Raw genomic sequence first — 21631 nt, 5'->3', positions numbered from 1 at the left:
CCTCCCGTTGTTCAGCAAATTCTTTCATTCCAGACTGGTCAAGTCCTGACTTTGCCAGAGTAGGAAGGTCCAACCTGTAGTGCTTTAAGCAATGTAACTCAAGGCTCCCACTTGTTTGTTTTCTTTTCCATCATGACAAAGGTATGCATATAGTTGAGTGTTTAATTTTGGTGGTGGTTTTGGTTTATTTGGGTGAGGATTTGGTGTAGAGCTAAGATTACCAAAATTCAATGTTTTTCTTCTAAGCCAGTTTTTGGATCTCATGTTTCAATAGAAGAGCTTGAAAATGTGAACTGTAAATACTCTAACGGCTCAGTAACCAGATGCCAAATAAAAGCAGCCTAAATTATTATTTTTAAATATAATTATATGATTTGTTTGTTTAAAACAAACAACCCCCTCCTCTCTATTTAAAATATTCGAACTGGCTTACACATTTTTAAAAAAAACACAATACAAATATATATAAAAAATTAAAATATGAGACCCCAGGAGGACATAAAACCTGCTAAAAACATCTCAAGAGGAAAAACATACACACACATAGACTCAAACACCAATAAAAGCAGGAACAAAAAGGGTGGCTTTAGCCTGATGCCGAAACAATGCTAACATTGGCACATTGCAACTATCCCGAGGAAAAGAATTCCATAGCCTGGGAGCAAAAGCTGAGAAGGCCCTGTTCTGCGTAGATTTTAATTTTATCTCCATAAGTGGGGGAACACTGAGCAGAGCCTCCCCAGTTGACCTCAATCCCCAGACAGGTTCATATGGTAGAACACAGTCCTTCAGATACCCCGGACCCAACCCATTTAGGGCTTTGTAGGTCATAACCTAGACCTTAAATTGTGCCTGGAAACATGTGCAGCTGCCAGAGCACTGGCATAATGTGCTCCGTATAATAATTATTAGTTAAAACTTGAGCAGCCACATTCAGGACCAGTTGAAGTTTCTGAAGGCTCTTTAGAGACAGCCTCACATAAAGCGCATTACAGTAATTCAGTCGGGATGTAACAAGAGCATGGATCACTGTGGCCAAGTCATGCTTATTCAGGAAGGGTCACAGCTGGCAGATCAGATGAAACTGCTCAAAGGCACTCTTGGCCACAGAAGAAATCTGGTTATTAACTGTAAAAAAAGGGTCCAGAAGGACTCTCAAGCTGCGTACCTATTCTTTCAGAGGGAGAGTAACCCATCTAGAACAGATTCCATGCCACCTTCCCGAACAGATGGCCTCCTGATCCATAGGACCTCAAATATATGTTGAGTATTTATGTTCGGCAATATTGTAAACTACTTTATGTGAATTTGATCTTGTGATAGGACAGCCTTGGTATTTTTGCCCCACAGCTTCTCTTGATTTTTCATTGTGGATTGGCAACTCCTTTTGCACACCAGATAAACCAGTATGGATGTTATCCCTGCTAGTGGTGGTGTGGCATCCTCTGTTCAAAGCAGGTACTTGTGCCCGACATTGAAGTTTATTGTTTATACAGAGTGGTTCCCTTGTCCATGGGGAGAGCTACCTACTGCAACTTCTTGGGACTGTGAGTGACTCTGCCTGTTTCTTCAATGACTATTCCAGGTTTCCAACTAGTTTGTGCTTATTTTTCGTATATGAATGTGTTTTTCTGGTGTAGTCTAAGTGGTATTAAGATAGTTGGCAGTCAGTCTTTAACACTGCGGTAGTTTTGTCACTTTCGGGTTCTGCTGATGCAGTGATATGTTTTCTGTCAGTGGAGGTTTACAGGCACATTATCCTGCTTGACAGAAACAACGAGCTACAAGGATTTCCTGAGGAGAAACTTCCAGATGCAATGTGCAAGATTTCTCATCTCCCTTCAACATTAATTATGTTATCACCCTGCAACAACATTCTAAACGAAATTATTCACTGAAATACTTACATGCAGGGCCAGTTCCTGGGCTTCTGCAAAGCCTCTGTCATCGATAAATAATCTAGAGCAAAACCAGCTGGGAGACTGCATACCTGCTGCTCCCTGAACAACTGCCCATAGTTGGTGAGAAAAGCTTGTTCTGCCTAGCAATTGTTGCTAGATAGCAGTACTGATAACCCCAAGCTTTAAAAATTATGAATTGGGCACACAGAAAGCATGAGATTGCTTTAAAAAAATCTCAAGATTTTAGGTTATAATAAACTTGGTTCTTTTTATTTACCTACTGGTTTCTCAGCACTCAGGTCATGTTTTCATGCTTTTCTCCTCGGCCACAAGGGTTAGACAGTTACTAAAAATTATTTTCATGTGCTCACAAGATATGAGTTGCTGGAACTTCCAGAAAAATACCTCATATTGCAAAACTTTTATCAGATCATAAGAGTTGGCAACACTGAAATGGTACTTAAACCCCAAAACCAGAAGAGTCAACTGAAACAGAGCAACTCGGTGTTTATTTAGACAGCATCCTTGCTGAGATTAAAAAGGTCAAATATACTGCAGCTTTACAAATATCAGAGCAGGAGGTGGTTAAATAGTGCAGCTAGAACACTAGTATATTCAAACCCCTCAGCTATCCCCAACAGTTTTGGTGCTCTTTTGTTTTATGTGTGCTATTTTTGTGCAAAGGAGATGCTTCCAAAATTATGTCACTAGTGACACTCACACATCTGCAAAGAGATGCCGGGCTAAATTCAAATCTAGTGTAAGTAGAACTGCATCCACGTATGCCAGTTCCAATTCGGTCCATTATTTATCATTTCCATTTTCTGTTGTGTCAAGAGGCAGTCACCACTTTGACTTCACCATCAATTAGGAAATAATTTCCAACTTGTCTTTTTAGAGCTGAGACATGAGACTCTGAATCATCTTCTTTATACCTCGTTCTATTGCCTTTTATTAGAACTCGGGGCATTTTGCCTGAGTAAAGATCACTATGTTTGGCCTAATTCAGTTCTGGTGTCAACTGGTACAAGACAATGGGGTTGTACCAGTTTACACCAGAGCTGATTTTGGATAAATGTTTTTCAGCTTTTAGACCAGGAGTCAGGAACTTAAGGCCTGGGGGCTGGATGCAGCCCTCGGCTTGCCTGGATCCAGCCCGCAAGGGTCAACCCCTCCCCGCCAGCTAGGCTGCCCTCCTCCTCTGCCCCCATCAGGCTCTGATGAACAAGGGGAATGTGGAGAGTGTCTTTTGCCTTCTCAGCCAGAGGATGAGGGGCTGGTTGGGTTTTTTTTGGGGGGGGGGGCATTCTTGTTATTGTTGTTAGGGGGTTTTTTTCTTCTCACTTGGTGCAGCCTCTCCAAATGATTTTTCTGTGGGTCAGTGACACCTGATCCCAAAACAGTTCCCCACCCCTGTTTTAGACTTTTGTCTCCCAATGGAATGACTTTAAATCCTGCACACATAAAAGTGGCTAATAGAGTTCCAGAAGGGCTGCATATTTCTTTAAGGATGGCTAAGTAAACAAATGATTTTTTAGGAATAGGACATTGAGGTTGTCACTTTGTTTTTACATTGGGATGAACCTGAGTCTTTGCTATGTCAAAAACTGTAGGGACACTATTAGGATCATCTTATCTGACCGAGATACATGTGAAAGTGTCATAGCTCCCAAGAATGGTAGTCTTTCTCTTTCACATATCCCTGGAAGAGAGAAAACAATACCTGACATCTGTCTCTTTAAGGGTATGTCTACACTACCCTCCTAGTTCGAACTAGCGGGGTAATGTAGACATACCGCACTTGCAAATGAAGCCGGGGATTTGAATTTCCCGGGCTTCATTTGCATAAACTGGGCGCCGCCATTTTTAAATCCCTGCTCGTTCGAACCCCGTGCCGCGCGGCTACACGCGGCACGAACTAGGTAGTTCGGACTAGGCTACCTAGTCCGAACTACCGTTACTCCTCGTGGAATGAGGAGTAACGGTAGTTCAGACTAGGAAGCCTAGTCTGAACTACCTAGTTCGTGCCGCGTGTATCCGCGCGGCACGGGGTTCGAACGAGCAGGGATTTAAAAATGGCGGCGCCCAGTTTATGCAAATGAAGCCCGGGAAATTCAAATCCCCGGCTTCATTTGCAAGTGTGGTATGTCTACATTACCCCGCTAGTTCGAACTAGCGGAGTAGTTTAGACATACCCTAAGGGACTTTCTGTGGGATGGACTTAAGGTTCAGAAAAGGGCAACAAAAATAATTAGGGGTTTGGAATGGGTCCCATATGAAGAGAAATTAAAAAGACTTGGACTTTTCAGCTTAGAAAGAGGAGAGTAAGGGGGAATATGATAGAGGTCTATAAAATAATGACTGGTATGGAGAAAGTGAATAAGGAAAAGTTATTTACTTATTCCTGCAATAAAAGAACTAGGGGTTACCAAATGATACTAATACACAACAGGTTTAAAACAAACAAAAGGAAGATTTTTGTCACACAGTGCACAGTCAACCTGTGGAACTCCTTGCCAGAAGATGCAGTGAAGGCTAGAACTTTAACAGGGTTCAAAAAAGAGCTAGATATAATCATGGACGTTATGTCCATCAATGGCTATTAGCCAAGATGGGTAGGAATGGTGTCCCCACCCTTCGTTTCTCTGGAAGTAGGTGATGGGGGAGGGATCAGGTAATGATTATCTGTTGTGATGCTTTCCTCTGAGGCATCTGGTATTAGCCACTGTTGGCAGACAGGCTACTGGGTTAAATGGACCTTTGATCTGACCCGGTATGGCCGTTCTTATGTTCTTAAGAGTTGATATTCTAGAACAGGGTGTTGACTCACAAAATGTAATGTTTTGCCTCCATCACTGCCAATTCTGGATGCTTTTGGATGAAAATTACTTCAAATCAGTTGCATAGTGTTCTGCATTGTTAAGAAATTCCTTCCCAATTCTTATAGCATAGAAGCCTGGAGCATAAGATCTCAGAACATCTTTAATGCTAGATTGTTAATATTTTTATTCAACTGCATATTCTGAAATATCCCTATAGTTCCATCTGAGTTTAATTGGAGTTGAAATTCTGTTTCAAATGCATCCAAAGACTCCTGTTTCCTATATAAAAGTTTTTCAGCTCTCAATATAGTTGTCAGCCTTAAATGATCCTCAAAGAAAATATTTATTATATTTTCCTTTTACCTATCTTTGGAGCACTTCTCCTAATCTTCCTGAGTCTGATGAAGAGCTCTGTTAAGTAATGCCATAAAACTAAGTGATTCCCAATTAATATGAGTACTTCTATACTTAAATGACTTCTTACTTTAGTAACCAAATGACCTGCTAAGGCTGTACATAACACACCTTACTAGTCACATAATATCACACAGTCATATGAAAGCTTACATTTTGATATGAATCATTTGCAAATGTACATATTGAAGCTTACCAAGCTGGAACTAAAGCAGTAATGGACAGGTGCTTCTCACATGGCCCCAAGCTGCTGTGGTGAGAGAGGGCTGGTGTTGTCCTCTGTCTCCAGGGCAGCCTGCATCCCAAACCCCCATCTCTAGCCCCACACCAGAACAATGATTTAAATGAAGAACAAAAGAAAAGACAAGAAAAGAAAAGAAAACATATTTGAGTTAAGTTACCTAAGTAATGCTAGGTAAATCTTCTAGTAAGTAGATAAAGCATAAAAAACATGCTTATGCTTAGCAGCATTACCAGCCCTTCCACTGGTTGCTAGGGTCTTAGAAGACATTTAGGGGTGAATTAGAGCTAAATAACAGCACAGAACATTGAGAGCTAGGACTGGTAGCTGCAATCAAAGTTTATGGGACTGCGGGAAACTTGGCCACACCCATGATAAACAGACATCCCACTAACTAAAACCATGCCGGACCACAGATGTTGCCAGACCAGAACATGCCAAACTTGAGAGAGGTTCAATCTGTATTTACGATATTAAGACAGTACTGAAGACTTACAGCACAGGTTAACTTCTGGAAACAGAACTACAAAATTTGCAAACTACTTCATTTTGGAGTGCACCTTCCTAGGTCTCTAATGTTTCCATCATTCCTTTTAGTGGAACTTGCCAACATTTAAGGTGCAAGAATAAATCCTGGTCTGGTTTATCACTATCAATAGTTGTAAAAGATATTTCAGTCAAAAACACAAATAGCAGATTATCCATTTAAAGAAGACAAGGTATTGAATTGCAAAATGCCAGAGTGAATAAGGAGCACTATGCTGGCAGACATTGTATTAATCATATGATTCTTATCATAAAGTCTCTAGAAACTGCAGGATCTTTAGGGCAGACTATTGAACTTGTGTCAAAATGTCACAAATACTACATATAATTTAGTTTACAAAAAGTGTAAATCTTGGACATAGGAACGAAAAAGATTTCTCTAACCACTACTGACAAATTTATGTTAGGTTTTGGCTCATTTTAGATCAGTTGCACCATTGTGCCTTCGACTGATAAACTTTATGGGTTGAGTCTGACTTCTGTAGTTAAAATTATTATGAAAAATAATCAGCTTGAGTACAATGTGCTTAATGAAACCAGTAGCTACACATTTACACTCTAAAGAATATCAATATTATATTACATAAATATGCTTTTATAATATATAATGAGGGCCAAATATTCAGAACTTCATATAAAATGTATGCAAAAATATGTATATATTTTACATGATTATATGTACTTTCATAGTAACTATGCATCTCAATAATCATTTACATAACTTATTAGTAATTTGAACGCTCAGTTACTGATAAGGTATAGAATATCACAACAGTTGAACATTTACAAAATTGAAAATTTAGGCTAAAAATCTTGTCTTTAGTGTTAATGGGTTTATTGATTCTATCATAACTATTAATGACAGAAATGTTTCAAATTAACCTTCTTTGTTGCTTTTTTATATAGAATCATTGAACCATGGGGCTAAAAAGGACCACAACAGTCATCCAGTCTAATCTTCTGCCAGGGTGCAGGATTTGCTGTGTCTAAAGCAACCAAAAGGAGACTGTTGTGCTTTCCTTTGAAAATCTCCAGCGAAGGAGCTTCCATAACTTTCCCTAACTTTCCTGTACAGTCTGTTGCATTGGCCTACTGCTCTCACAGTTAGGAAGTTTTTCCTGAGATTTAATCTAAGTCTGTTATGTAGTTTGAACCCACTGACTTTTGTCCTGCCCTCCAAGGCAAGAGAGAATCACTTTTCTCCATCATTTTATGGCATCCTTCCAAGTATTTAAAAACCTCTGTCATGTCCCACTTTAATTTCCTCTTTTCCAAACTAAATATACCCAATATATTTGCTCATGTAGTTTGCATTCCATTGCTTTGGTCATTGTTGTTACTTACCTCTGGATCCTTTGCAATTTCTCTATATCCTTTCTATATACTGGTGGCCAAAATTGGACCCAGTACTCCAGATGAGATGTAATCAGCACTGAATAAAGTAATATCTATCACCTCCTGTCACTTGAAAGCTATGCTTCTGTTAAGCAACCTAAACTTTCATTTCCCCCCTCACAATAGCATTGCCTTGCTGACTCATATTGAGAGTGTGATGTGCTACAGCTCTCCCAGCCTTTTGAGTAGTGCTTCTATCAACACAGTAATCCCCCATTCTGTATTTGTGCATTTGTTTTTTCACACTAAATGTAGCACCTTACATTTCTTTTGATGGAATTTCATTTTGTGTTGAAAGCCCAGTTCTCCAATGTATCAAGATCACTTTGAATTTTAACTCTATCCTTCAAAGTGTTTGTAAACCCCCTTAGCTCTGTATCATCTGCAAACCTGAGCAGTATGGTCTCCTATGCTCTCTATATCTACATCCACGCCATTAATAAAAATCTCAGAAGAGTAGCCATGTTAGTCTGTAAGGGTATGTCTACACTACCCTCCTAGTTCGAACTAGGAGGGTAATGTATGCATACCGCACTTGCTAATGAAGCCCGGGATTTGAATTTCCCGGGCTTCATTAGCATAAGCGGGGAGCCGCCATTTTTAAATCCCCGCTGCTTCGAACCCCGTGTAGCGCGGCTACACGGGGCTCGAACTAGGTAGTTCGGACTAGGGTGCCTATTCCGAACTACCGGTACACCTCGTTTCACGAGGAGTAACGGTAGTTCAGAATAGGACCCTAGTCCGAACTACCTAGTTCGAGCCCCGTGTAGCCGCGCTACACGGGGTTCGAAGCAGCGGGGATTTAAAAATGGCGGCTCCCCGCTTATGCTAATGAAGCCCGGGAAATTCAAATCCCGGGCTTCATTAGCAAGTGCGGTATGCATACATTACCCCGCTAGTTCGAACTAGCGGGGTAGTGTAGACATACCCAGACTGTAAAAATGAGTGGTCCTGTGGCACCTTAGAAACTAACCAAAATATATAGAATCATGAGCTTTTGTGGGCAAAATCCACTTCATCAAATGAACAGGAAATAACAGAAACCAAGAGAGACATATAACAGCAGAAGAAGTACCTGTCAATTGTAGGGCCGGTGTTAATGAGGCCAATTAAGTGGACTGGATGTGTCCCATACATAGTTTTTGATGTTAATGGCAGGAGAAATTGGCTTTGTGATGTGCCAACCAGTTAATGTCTTTTTTTAGGACCATGGTAACAGTGTCAAGTCTAGATAAATTCCAGTTGTGCAGACTCTCTCTGTAGTAGGTTAGTGAAACTGCTTTGTAGAAGAATGTCAACTTTTAAATCCATGGATGTAATTCTAAAAGTACTGAAAGGTAACTACATTTCTTCCTCTGAACATGCAAACTGCTGCGTCTCTCTGGTAATCCAGGCCCTGTTTCCTGCTTATGTCCCAGTGTGATCCATGACATGGAGGGAAGATAGGTATTCCTTTGCCTAACTTGTGTACAGGGCACATTCAAATAAAAATTCTCACAAGCCACCTAACTACACGCAAAACAGCTGAGATGGCAAGGAGGAGAATCTAGGCCTTTTCACTTTGTTCTATTCCTCACTGCTTTATAACTAATTGACTCAAATTGAACAAATATTGAGGCAACCAAAACCAGCGGATACATAGGAAAAGTGACTAGGCACTGACTTTCGCAAATGCTCAAAAATTGGGTTTTAAGTATATATTTGGGTCCCTAAATAATTTCAAAGTGCTGAGCTCCAAGCTGCTCCCACTGAGTTTTGTTTTTGTTCCAGAGAGGCTACAATTAACTCACAGTACATCACTGTCTAAGGAGCTACTTAAATTGCTCTTTCCAGTATGCATTATTGTACACATGTCTATCTCAGGTTTATCTGCACGATTTGTTCCCCTCTAAATAAAGTGTCATCTGCTATTTTTGCCGCTTTACTAATTAACATTCCATATCATTATGAAAATTCCTGACTTAATACTAGTCTATGGAATGACTGATTGAGACATCTCTTTCCCTACTGAGAATTGGCCAGTTATTTCTGTTTTTTTCCCCTGTCTGTTAACCTGCTGACGTAATTTTCATGCTAGCCGCATATTTATAATGTTTCTTTAATAGCCTCTTGTGTGCTTTTGAAATGTTTAATTTTTCCCTCTCTTCTGTCCCCTAAATGACAACCACAATAACAGACTTCTTATTTGCCCAACATCTTGTAATCTTGCCACATTTTCAGCTAATCAGAGCTTTGTTTGAAAAGCCAGCAAAAATTAGTTTGACAGTATTTAGCACCAACCAGACCGCAATCCATATAGCAGTGCATATAACGGGCTCATAGGTTATTGATGAGTATCTGATCCCCTGAAGCCTCTCCAGAGAGACTAAGAGTTTAGTTAAATGTTCTCTGATCTCCAGTGGAGCACCTGGAGCAATTAAGATCATATAGGCCCTTTGGATACCCCAGGAATTAACAGACCAGACACTGTGGTGTTAAATGACATTTGTTCAAGTAGGGAATTCCATACCTCTATATTTCTAACAAATCTTTCTAAAAGACTAAGTGGAGTCAGATATATTTAATTCTAGCCCATATTAACTGAGAAATCAAATAATTCAACTTTTTTACCGGTATTAAACCTTAGAAGCAGTTATTTGTAAGTTTTTCCTGAAACCTTTAACATTTTTACATCTTTAAAATACATGTGTATTTCCCCCTTTGTTTGTCAGCAGTTAGGTACAGTAGTACTCGCTATCTTCTTCTTCTTTATTTCTGATTTTGATGCAGTGAGAGGCTACCTGAGTTCCTTTACTGTCAGAACTATTTTTTTTCCTTCTTGATGCACCCTAAGAAAACAAAGGACAGCAGAAGGATAGAGAACCCATCATGCAATGCCTTTTATTTCACAGTTCTTTTCATCTGCTCAACGAATAACAAAAACCACGGTTAATCGCTGCATACTTCTGGTTCCCTGGGCACTCGTGGAGTTCTCCATATGCTCTCTTCAAAATGGTGGCACTTGCATATATCAGATCTAAATTATGCGAAGAAATGTGATCATATTGTGGAACAGAAGAATAACAGCAAAAAATATCTGCTCAACAAAAACAGAAACCAGGCTAATAATTACTCTGCATTCCCAGCTCCCAGGGCATTGAGACAATGTACTAAATACATAAATATCCATTCCAACATAATTTAATAAACTTTCAAACACATTCAGTCTTGAACTTAAAATTCTGTTTCTTCATACAAGAAATCCAACGGCACAATTAACAATCTTTTTGTTTCCTTCCTTCCTGTTTCTTTTTTTCTCACTTATTTCTTTAACTAGTCATTTTACTTACTGCTTTTCTTTGTTATTGTCGTCTTTACCCTTTCTCATATGCTATTGGCTGCTTTTTTTCTTTTTATTAGCCTTCACTAAGGAAAGTGGGACTTTGTAAATATGGAACATTGAGGGAAGCTTAGAATCTAGTTTCATCCAAAATCCATGAGTGATATTATAAGGTCATGGGGATTAGTCTCCAGACATGAGTGAGAACTGGAAGTAGTTGAAGGATGTGGTTTCTGATTAAATTTTTCTGCTTCAACATGTTTGGAGATAGTGCATTTATATTACGAGCCATGGGTATTATTCAGCAAAGAAGAATGATAACACCAACTGAATAAGTAAATGAGTCTGTTCCTAATTATAAATAGTAGGCCAGATTTTCAGCACATGCAAATTGACATAGCTCCATTGATGCCAGTGCTCTCAAAACCCAAGTACACACATCTAGCAACCAAATAATTGTATCAATGATGACTAATAACTGCAGCAGTTGCATCAGGTTAGTCCATTAAGGCACAGGTGTCTGGAGACTAATCCCCATGACCTTATAATATCACTCATGGATTTTGGACGAAACTAGATTTTAAGCTTCTCTCAATGCTCCATACTTACAGCAGTGTTCCCTATAAGCTGTGCACTTGTGCGGCCACTCAGAGATTCAAATGTTGCCCAGCTGATAAGCAGAGAGCCCGCTGTTACGTTTTTATTTCTACTGGCGGGGCACATTTGCACATGCCTAAGTGCACATAGAAAAATTTATTTCAAATCTGAATGGAAAAAAATCTGCACATGGATGGAAAAGATTATGGGAAACATTGGTTAACAGTGAGCAGCCAACCTTCCCAAAGTATAGTACACTTATTTTAAGACAAACCTATCATAAAAAACATATAAAAAAATAATAAACTGTCTACATGCAAGCTAAGTTAACAAGGCATCACTCATTTTCCAAGTTAAGATCTGCTGGGTTCCAATAGTCTTTCAACATCTTCAATCATTTCGTGTCAGCCAGAGGATCAAATGAAGGCGCCGGAGCTAATTCAGCCTGACTTTTTTTTTTCCTCCGGTGAACTCTTAATCCCAGCCTGAACTAACCTATGCAAATTCTTTCCTCCCCCAAAGAAGGTACTTCTTTGGAGTTATCTGTCCTGGGATTTGCAGTAATTACCCTCAACTACTTTAGTTCCTGGAGGGAGTTCAGCAACCCTACCTATGGACTAGCCTATAATTTCTAGTTCACACAGACACATAAACCATTCATAAATGCACAAGTTTATCAATAATCTCAGGACCCATAGAGGCTAAAACATTGTTCATCAATGGATTTTAGCATTTATTACTCAAAATTTAGATTGGTCCTGCTGGGAAACTGAATCTGTTTCCCAACTATACAGGTGGTTGCTGCAATTGCTGAGATAGAAGTAAGGGTGAAGGTGATAGCAGTAGGAAAAGATGCAACACAAGTGAAAGTGGTTGGTGGGTCCTACTGGGGGCTGGAAAATGCAACAGTCTCACTTGGGCAACCTTATGTGGCTAACTGTCAAATAGTTTTTTAAAACTACCCCTACTATTTTAAATTCCTTTTACTAAGAGAAAACAGTGTTTGTATAAATTATCGTCTTGCTAGGACCTCTGTGCGGTTTGCAAGCTTATCACTCTCATTAACAAAAGCTAGTCTGATAGCAGATATTACCTCACCCACATTGTCATGCTAAGGCATATGACTGTGAAGTGTGCTTTTGCCATACATTATTAATTGCTATTGTTGTTTATTAAGTTCAGTTTTTCTATCTGTTAGAAACAGTGAGTAGTCCTGTGGTACCTTAAAAACTAACACAAATATATAGAAAAATGAGCTTTTGTGGGCAAAACCCACTTCATCAGATGATGAGCTAGAGAGGAATAACAGAAACAAAGCATTTTATAACGGGGGGGGGGGGGAAGGTACCTGTCAACAATAAGACTGGTGCTAATGAGGCTAATTAAGTGGGCTGGAAGTGTCCCATGCCTAAATTTGTATGTAAAAATGAGGTGTTAAATGCAGGGAAGATTAACTTTCTATCTTTTAGGTAAGGGAGAAATTATTTTGTAGCCTTTAGAACTGAGAGCTTTTCTTGTGGGTTTTTTTGATTGTTGTTTTAATTTGCACATTTCCTTTATTAGGATAAATGAATACGAATTTTTTAAAATAAGTGATTTCAAACTAGCAACTTGGCATCCTATGTTGTAAGTCAGGGCTCATTCAATAAGGTCTTTGTAGAAAAAATATTTAATACATAGAGAATGTACTTTATTCACTTAGGGGGATGCACTACCAGTTCCAGAGCACAGCCCTGGGCTCTGATTCAGGAAAGCATTCTTATTCATGACAACACTTCTGCGATTCTAAAAGTTAAGCTTATGTTTTGCAGTTGACATGAATAGTAATGAACCTAAGTACACACTTAAATGTACTGGACCGTGTGTTGATGGAGATTTATGGGTCCCAAAGAGTTCGAACCATCACTTAGGGCCAGTGCTCTTCTTATTGTTGCTCCCCTTATTGTACTGCCCTGCCCCCGTCTCTATGCCTTTCTGCCCCTTTGTCTTGCCTACCTTGAGCCTCCAAATCTACCTTCTGTCCTGGGATGCTGTGTAAATCCCTGCACAGTTGTACTTAGTGATATAGCAAAGTCCACCAGCTTGATTTTTCCGTAGGGATTTATGTATCTGCAAAGTGAGAAAAGGGGACAGTAGGGAAGGATTTTGTTTTGTTTTTTTAAGACTACACGGACATATTGTCACTTCTTCCTAGCATTGGAGACTTATGTTTAAGGTCCCAGTTCATCACAGTGGTTAAGAACATGTTTACCTTTAAGCACACGAATAAGTCCTCTAGAAGTTGAACATATATGAGTTATGCTAAATCCATGCCTCAATCCCCAGTAACCCTAAAAATATGAGATTTAAGTATTATATTTTTCTATTGCATTGGGTTTTATTTCTTCATAATTCAAATGCAAACTGCAGGCCATATCTGGGTCCTGTGTATTTTTCAGGAAGGTTTGGACTGCTTTAGTGAAATAAAAACCATATTCTTCTTTGTTTTCTATGAACATCAAAATGATAGTGTCATGCTGTTCCAGCCCCAAGAGGATAATATGAAAGAAAAAATCTACCTGGTGATGCTGCTGTGGCTGCCAAAACATTTTGTGCTGGCTACCATAGGCAATAATTTCTCTAAGCAAGGACATCTGCAAGTAGCTCATTCCAAAGTTAGCTCCCAGCACCAGCTCATCTATGCCCAGCACTTGGGTCTCCTCTAGATTCCGCTAGAGTGTCAAAAGAGGATATGCAAATTCCCCTCTTCGTCAAAAAGCCGCATGAATCTCATTTTTTTGAGGAAGAGCGGCTTTTCGACAAAGGGGAGAAGTTCGCCGAAAAAGCCACGTCTAAACTACTTTCACTTTCAAAAGTGAGATCGGAAGAGGATATGCAAATTCTTGCAGAATTTGCATATCCTCTTTCGACACTCTAGGGTAGGCTAGATGAGCCCTTGGTGTTAGGGGTTGTTTATTTTTCCCCCATTCTGGTCCCACCAACCTTCTCTGGGTGTCTCTCCTTTCCCCCTTGTAATTACTTCTCTGTCAGAAAGCCTAGTTATTTCAAATCTATTGTGGGCAGAGGTCATTTTCAGCTTACTCTCCAAAGACCTCCAGCATGGAGTTGATCCCTATCTGGCATTATTGTCAAAAAGGTCCCTGTGCACAGTCATTGTTAACCTGTGTCAACGGACTCCTTTAACCTTTCTGTTTGCTGCCAGGTTGGAAATCTTTGTGACTCATTGCAGTGCATCATATGTTTCTCCGTATGAGAATGGCCTTTTGAGGTTGTGCTAGTGAATTCCCAGTTCCCCAGTACTTACGAACTGAATTTAGGGATGCTCACCACCATTGATTTTATATAGCGCAAAGTGTATGCAGGCACTCTATTACCAGATATGAACATAAGAGCCCTGCCTCCAAAAGTAATACTCTAAATAGACAAAAACAGGTACTCCTCTGAGTGATTCAGCAGCCATAGCTCCTTGGATTTCTTTTTCAAATTCCTTCTACCTAAAGTAATCTCAGTGATCTGTCATACATTACTGCAAACCCATCACCTCTTCCACTGGACTCAACATGCAGCTACAAGTAGAGAAGTGTTTTGATTCTCAGGCTATGTCTACACTGTGTTTTGGGGTTTTTTTTGCAGATGAGGATATGCAAATGGTGTGCTCATATGCATGTTTTCCAATTCTTGTTGTGGAAAAGGTTTTGCTGCTAAAAAGCCCCATGTCGATGGGGCTTTTTGTCAGAAAAAAAACCCCTTTTTCTCTAGATCCCTTATTCCTCAAAAATCGAGGTTTACAAGTTCTTGCGGAAAAGGATTTTTTCTGATAAATGGCCCTCTCTACACAGGGCTGTTTAGTGGCAAAACCTTTTCCGCAAAAAGAATCGGAAGAAGATATGCAAATGAGCATGCCATTTGCATATCCTCTTCTGCAAAAAATCCGCAGCGTAGACATAGTCTCAGTCACTTCAGAAATACTTGTTGAAGCCAGCCTTTAGTGCATAGTGAAGTTTAAAACCTTTTCACTGTTCATAATGTTTGTAAATAGCTGTATCTCCTGCACAGCCCCTTCCTGTGCTTCCTGTCAGTTGTTAGGTTATAATATTTCACTATTGACTATTCACTATTTCACTATCATCATCTCCTCCAGTTACATATAACAGGGCATTTATAGCACAAACCCCAGCATTCCTTCTGCACAGGTTCATCTTTCAATAACTGTATGCTGATTTACAGCAGCTCAACAGGCAATGGAGCACTCAATCCCATCCTACCATTCTTGTACACATTTGTGAATGTGTTGTTAATACTTCATGAGAAGATTGGGGTCTCTAGACCTTTCAGAAGAAAATGGCTTTAATGAGGGCTAAGTGAAGAGAGGGTGGAAGCAGCTGAACTGATGCAAGGTGGGAATTCCTGGCATCTGGGAATGTGTGGAAGATGTTCTGGATATGAACTGGAGCACAACTCAAAATCAGTTAGGGTGTGTCTAAACTACACCTCTCTGCTGACAGAGGGATGTAGATTAGGCACTTTGAAAGTGCAAATGAGCCCAGGATTTAAATATCCCAGGCTTCATTTGCATACTCACGTTCGGGCGCTGTGCCGATCATGCACCCTTTCGAAAGTGAAAGTAAAGTCTAGCCGTGGCTCTGCCAACAGAGAGGAGCTTTTTCGGCAGATCCTGTACTCCATCAGCCCTACCCTCTGAATAATCTCGAAGAGTCCCTGCCACTTTGCCAGTAGTTTAGATTCCCTTGTGGGTAACAAAAGAAGTACCCTATCCCCAGGCTTGAATTCCCTTAGCTTGGTTTCTCGGTTGTAATAAAAAGCCTGCTTATCCTGGGCCTGCAATAGGTTAGCCTTGGCAAAATCCCCTAACCTCCACAATTTTTCCCTTAAGTGTAGGACATAAGGCACCATCCCCTGTACTGAGGACTCTTGTTCCTCCCACACCTCCCTGAGCAAGTCTAATATGCCCCTTGGCTGTCACCCATACAGAAGCTCAAATGGGGAGAACCCCATTGAAGACTGGGGTACCTCCCATACCGCAAATAACAGAGCTGGCAGCAATTTATCCCAATCTTGAGAGTCTTCTTCCATAAAGCAGCTTAGCATGCTTTCAAGCGTGCTATTAAACCGCTCTACCAACCCATCAGTTTGCGGGTGGTAGACAGAGGTCTGCAAGGTCTTAATACATAGCAACTTACACAACTCTGCCATCAATTTGGAAGACACATTTGTCCCCTGATCAGTTAGTATTTCTCATAGGATTCCCACCCTCGCAAAAATCTTCACCAATTCCGCTGCTAATGTCGGGGCGCTAGTGTTTCTCAAGGGGATCACTTCTGGATATCGGGTGGCATAATCCACCAGTACTAATATATACTGATGGTCCCCCCAGGATCACTCCAGGGGGCCTACCAAATCCATAGCCACCTGATCAAAGGGCACCCCGATCATGGGCAAGGGGCTAAAGGGGCCTTTGGCCCTCCTCGGGACTGTGTAAGCTGGCAATCTGGGCATGAACTACAATACTCCTGCACTTCCCTATGTACTCCGGGCCAAAAAAACCTTTGCGTGACCTGTTGCAGAATTTTTTCTCTTCCTAGGTGCCTGGCCCAGGGGTTGGCGTGCACCAGTTCCAACACTTACTTCCAGAAGAGCATTGGCACCAATAACTGCCTCACCTGTCTACACCTCCTTCCCCCGTCCTCTGTTATGTGATATAGGCAGTCCTCCGTACCTCAAAATACCTGTGTCCTCCATCCTCCTTGGTCTTGATTCTCCCGGTCTTCACCTGTCTGCTCCCAGGCCCAGCTCAGGGTAAGGTCTTCTCTTTGTTCCTGTAGAAAATCCACTCCTACCCATCCTTGGGCCAGTTCCTCATCAGCCAGGGGGGTCTCCTGGCCCCCCGTCATTAGAGCCGGGTCTTGGGAATCTTCTGCCATATTGGGGGCCACCTTGTGGCCAACCAGGGCATTCCTCTCTTCCCCGCTACCGGAATCCTAGGGGATCCACTGACCCCAGGCCTCTAGTGAGTGTTGGAACCCCGACCAGTCTCGCCCCAACAATATGGGGTACTCCAGCTTCTGCGCTAATGCTACCTGACAAATTACCTCTTCTTGGTTGTCATCAATCTGCACCCAAGCTGTGAGATATGGCCGTACGTCCCCATGGACACACTCATCCAAATAGTGGTCCATACCCCCTCCACCTGGGTGACTAAGGCTGCCCTTACCATTGTCTGTCCACACCCTGAGTCCAGCCAGGCCCATACCGCTGTCCCTTCTATCCTTACTCGGATGAGCAACTTCTCCATGTCTCGAAGTTGGGCTCTATGGGTCAAGTCCATGACCTGCCCAAAGGATCAGTCCATATAAGGACAGTCCCACCAAAAATGCCCCTCCTGACCGCACTCATAACAACTACCCCGTGTGGGTCCTCCCACCCCCATAGGCCATCCAATCTCCTCCCGCCTTACTCCTCTTTCTCCCTTGCTGATATTGTCTACTGGTCCTTCTACCCCCACCAGCTTCTTATCTTCTGTCCCTGTCAAAATCCAGCTCATACCTCAGTCCCGGATGCCCCACGATGTCCAAGCCCGCCCCAACCCCTGATGTTTTCCCCATCCTATGGGCATTGCCTTACTTCCTTCTCCAGGCCCTTAGGCCACCAAGTAGTCTTCCATCAGGGTGACGGCTTCATCTAGGGCCACTGGTGCACTTACTTTTGCACTTCTCCTGGCAAAATCTGAAGAAACTGTTCTAACACTATAACATCAGCGAGTTGGGCACTGGACTGCCGTTCAGGCTCCAACCACCTCCAATGGGCTTCCTTAAGCTGTTGGGCCACCGTCCAGGGTCATAGGCCCGCTGGGTAATGCTCTTGACAAAACTTCTGTCTGTATGTCTCGGGTGTGACCCCGCCTTGATCTAGGATGGCTTCTTTTACTTTATGGTAATTCAGTACATCCCTTGGAGCTAGACTGCGATAAGCCAGCTGTGCTGCTCCGGACAAATAGGGGGTGAAGAGGGTGGCCCAATGCTCATCAGGCCACCACACTGCTGTGGCTAACCTCAGAAGATATGCCTCAGGATCATCCTGAGGCCCCATTTTGGACAGGCATATTGGCAACTGGGGCACCCCGACATGCCCTTCCTCCAACCCCCCAAAGCCCTCCAGTAGCCCTTCCTAAAGCCCCTCCCTGCTGGAGCCACCGTTCCTGCTGGGCTTGCTGTTGGTCAGCCAGCTCCCTTAATAATTGTTCTTGTTGCTCTTGTTGCTGAGCCACCAGCTGCTGTAGCAGCTGAGTCTGCTGCTGTTGCTTAGTCAGCCACTCAAATACCTTATTTGGGTCCATCTTTCTACCCTTTTTTTTTCTCCACGCCCCTAAACTCAAGGCTAGGGTTCAGTGCCCACATTCTCCACCATTAGTTACACTATAAGCTCCCTGTTATGCCACAAGCTCCCGGTTGTGCAATTCACCCCTCAGATTTACCCCCGCATCATCATCGGGGTTTGTGTCCCCCCATGTATGCTCACCAACCCCGGTGCTCTCTCCCCCCCACCCTCCAAATGTCTAACCCAGTCCCGGTGCCTCACAGTTTAGGCTTTGAGTCTACTGCGCACGCTCACCGTCCTATGGATCCTCCAAAATAACCAACCACGCTGGCGGAGGGTAGGGGGACCTGAGCCCTCCCTCACTCCAGGTCCCAACCCAGGACCCTAAGGGCAGAGAGGAGGCCTCCCTGCCTGGTTGGTGGGGTGTGCCCCGTAACTCGCAAACCCACGGATTAGCTGCTGGCTCCTCTATCCTGCCCTGGGTCTCTTCCTTCCCTCTATCACAGCTCTTCTGTTGCCTTGGCATTCTTGCTGGGCTTCTCCCTCGGCTGACTCAGCCCCTACTCGGCTCAGAACACCCGTCTTGAGTCCTCTCTGTGTGGTGCAGCCCCATTTTGTATTCCCTGCACCGGGCCACGCCACATCGGACAACCCCAGGCTCCGCTCCCACCGCCTTCCACCTTCCAGCGTTGGCCTGCAGCTGCCCTCCAACTCTGGGGATGGCGCCAGAGCACGCCACACACAGCTGCGAGAAGGGCATGCCTTCACCGGTGAACGCGTCTTCCAGCTGCTGACGAGTGCAGGGCTCAGGAGGCGCTGCAGGCACGGCGACTGGTGCCCCATCACAATGCCCATTTGCCATTGCCTATATTAGCCAGTGTGTGCTCACTATTCATATATGCAGCTGACATGCCTTTAGAAGCCATTTCTTGAGATTTTCAAGCAGGAGGATTCTGGAGTTTTGCATATAGGGCCAAATCCATCTCACTTTTCTCACGAGTGCGATCCCATTTAACTTGCATGCAAGGTGAGCAGGTTTTGGCACATTAACTGTGCACCATCAGTAGTTAGAGAAGGCTCAGCTATCTCATAAAATAACAATAGCTCTATTCAGTTCTCTTTATTCATGTTACATCATACACACACACACATAAAATGTATCTTTATTTATCAAGCTGCACAAATATATAAAAAAGATGCATGTTGTTACAGCAGAGAAGCTATTACAATTCTTTTATAGCCTTTTCCATCGTCTGTATTAAAATGCATTTTAATATAGGGGAGAAATGTCATAAGTATACTTCTTGAAAGAGAATAGCACATCAGTAACAGTGCTTTAAGTGATTCTATTTCTGGAATGAAATGCTCATGTCATTTTTACTAAACCTGGGTTTTTTGTCTGTCTGTGTTTTTTCAGGAGGGGTAGGGGTTGTGGAGCAATATTTAGTCCGTAAAACACCATGCTTTCTCATAATGTCATGCATCTCACTCACAATAATTCTTTCTTATTAACTGCTTGGGTACAATTTATTTTCCTCTCAGGCGATGAAGGCAAGTGCAAGTGTGGCAGACTCTGGTTGGAGCTGATAAGCCATTCTAAAGAAGCAACACTGCTGGCATGATGAGATTTGTTAAGAAGACAATATCCCATTGGCTCAGACAAACCATGCTGTATATCAAACCTATCAACAACAATATCTGCAAAACAATACCTTCATGTGTCTGCCAACTTCCACAGAAAGCTCTCTGGTGTTCCTTTGGAAATGTTGTTTGAATTTTTTTTTGTAGTACTGATATAAAGAACAGTTGAAAGCATACCTGGCCCTATTTATTTTTAATGTTATAGTTTACAAGAATATTTTTAAACCATGCTTTTGAAAATGCAAAAGAGAGAAATTTGTAGTAAAAAAAAAAGATAAAAACATTATGTGCGTCACTGCATTTGGATTATGCCTATTGTGCTTTAACAGATAATTCAAGGTATTCTTTTTTGAAATGTATGTAAAAATCCTATTATGACTTTGATTAATTGTATCACTTTGTTGAAAGCTACTAACAGAGCTGTATTATTTTATTTACGAAAGCCAAAAATCAAGAAAAACTTTTGTCACTCTTTTGATTAGAGTTGTGTAATTGTAAACATACATTGTTTTTGAAGCTCTTTTTCACTTCTTTACAATTCATTTAGTTATCTTATTAATGACAGAGTCCATATATCTTAACATACAGACACAAATCATGCTCAGTTTTATTCATGCTAAATCCCAGTGATTTCAGAGGTTATTTGTGTGAGATAAGATCAGCAGCTTTTGACTTACAGAGCTCCTGCTTAAGCAAATCTCCCATGGAAGACAATGGAAATTTTGACTAGAGAGCTTGTATCGGATTTAAAGAGATATGGAAAAATATATGTGAAGCTACTGCAGTTATATACTAGTTTATTCACTGCATAAATAAAAAAGGAAATAGAAATATATTGAAAACTACACGCTGATGCCATGCCTATACAATGAATATTCTGCAACACATTATGGCATGAGGGGTTAGAGTCGCATACAATTTCAGGAAGAATATTTCCTGTCAGCTACATTGATTACTTCCAAGTAATGGTGCCAGAACTGTTCAATAATAGTTTGAGTAGTAGAACTCAATTTCATGAACAATTCAGACAGGAATTCCATTTCTCTCCTTGCTTATGTCATTAAAATATTTCTGGGAAATCACTGCAGAGCCTGATTCTAAAATAAAATTTTCTCTGCAGCTAGTCCAAGCAGATAAAAGGCCAGGTTTTAAACACATAGGTTAACAGTACTTTCCTACCACAGAGGGGGGTTATTAGAATAAATGCATTAAAGATTGTAAGATGTCAGATAATACAAGAGTGGAACCATATAAGTAGCTGAGACAGATAAATAGGAACAAATCTTCAACAACCATGAGAAAGCTAATTCTGCCCTCCACCCTAAGCATGCATTAAAAGAAGAGTGCTTATGCATTTACAGCTCCATCATATGTGAGAATATCCCAATGGGCTAGAAGAGGGGCTAAAACCAACAGACTG

This window comes from Pelodiscus sinensis, chromosome 2, assembly GCF_049634645.1.
Source record: "Pelodiscus sinensis isolate JC-2024 chromosome 2, ASM4963464v1, whole genome shotgun sequence".
Lineage (NCBI taxonomy): Eukaryota > Metazoa > Chordata > Testudines > Trionychidae > Pelodiscus > Pelodiscus sinensis.
Note: the sequence above shows the minus strand (reverse complement) of the source record.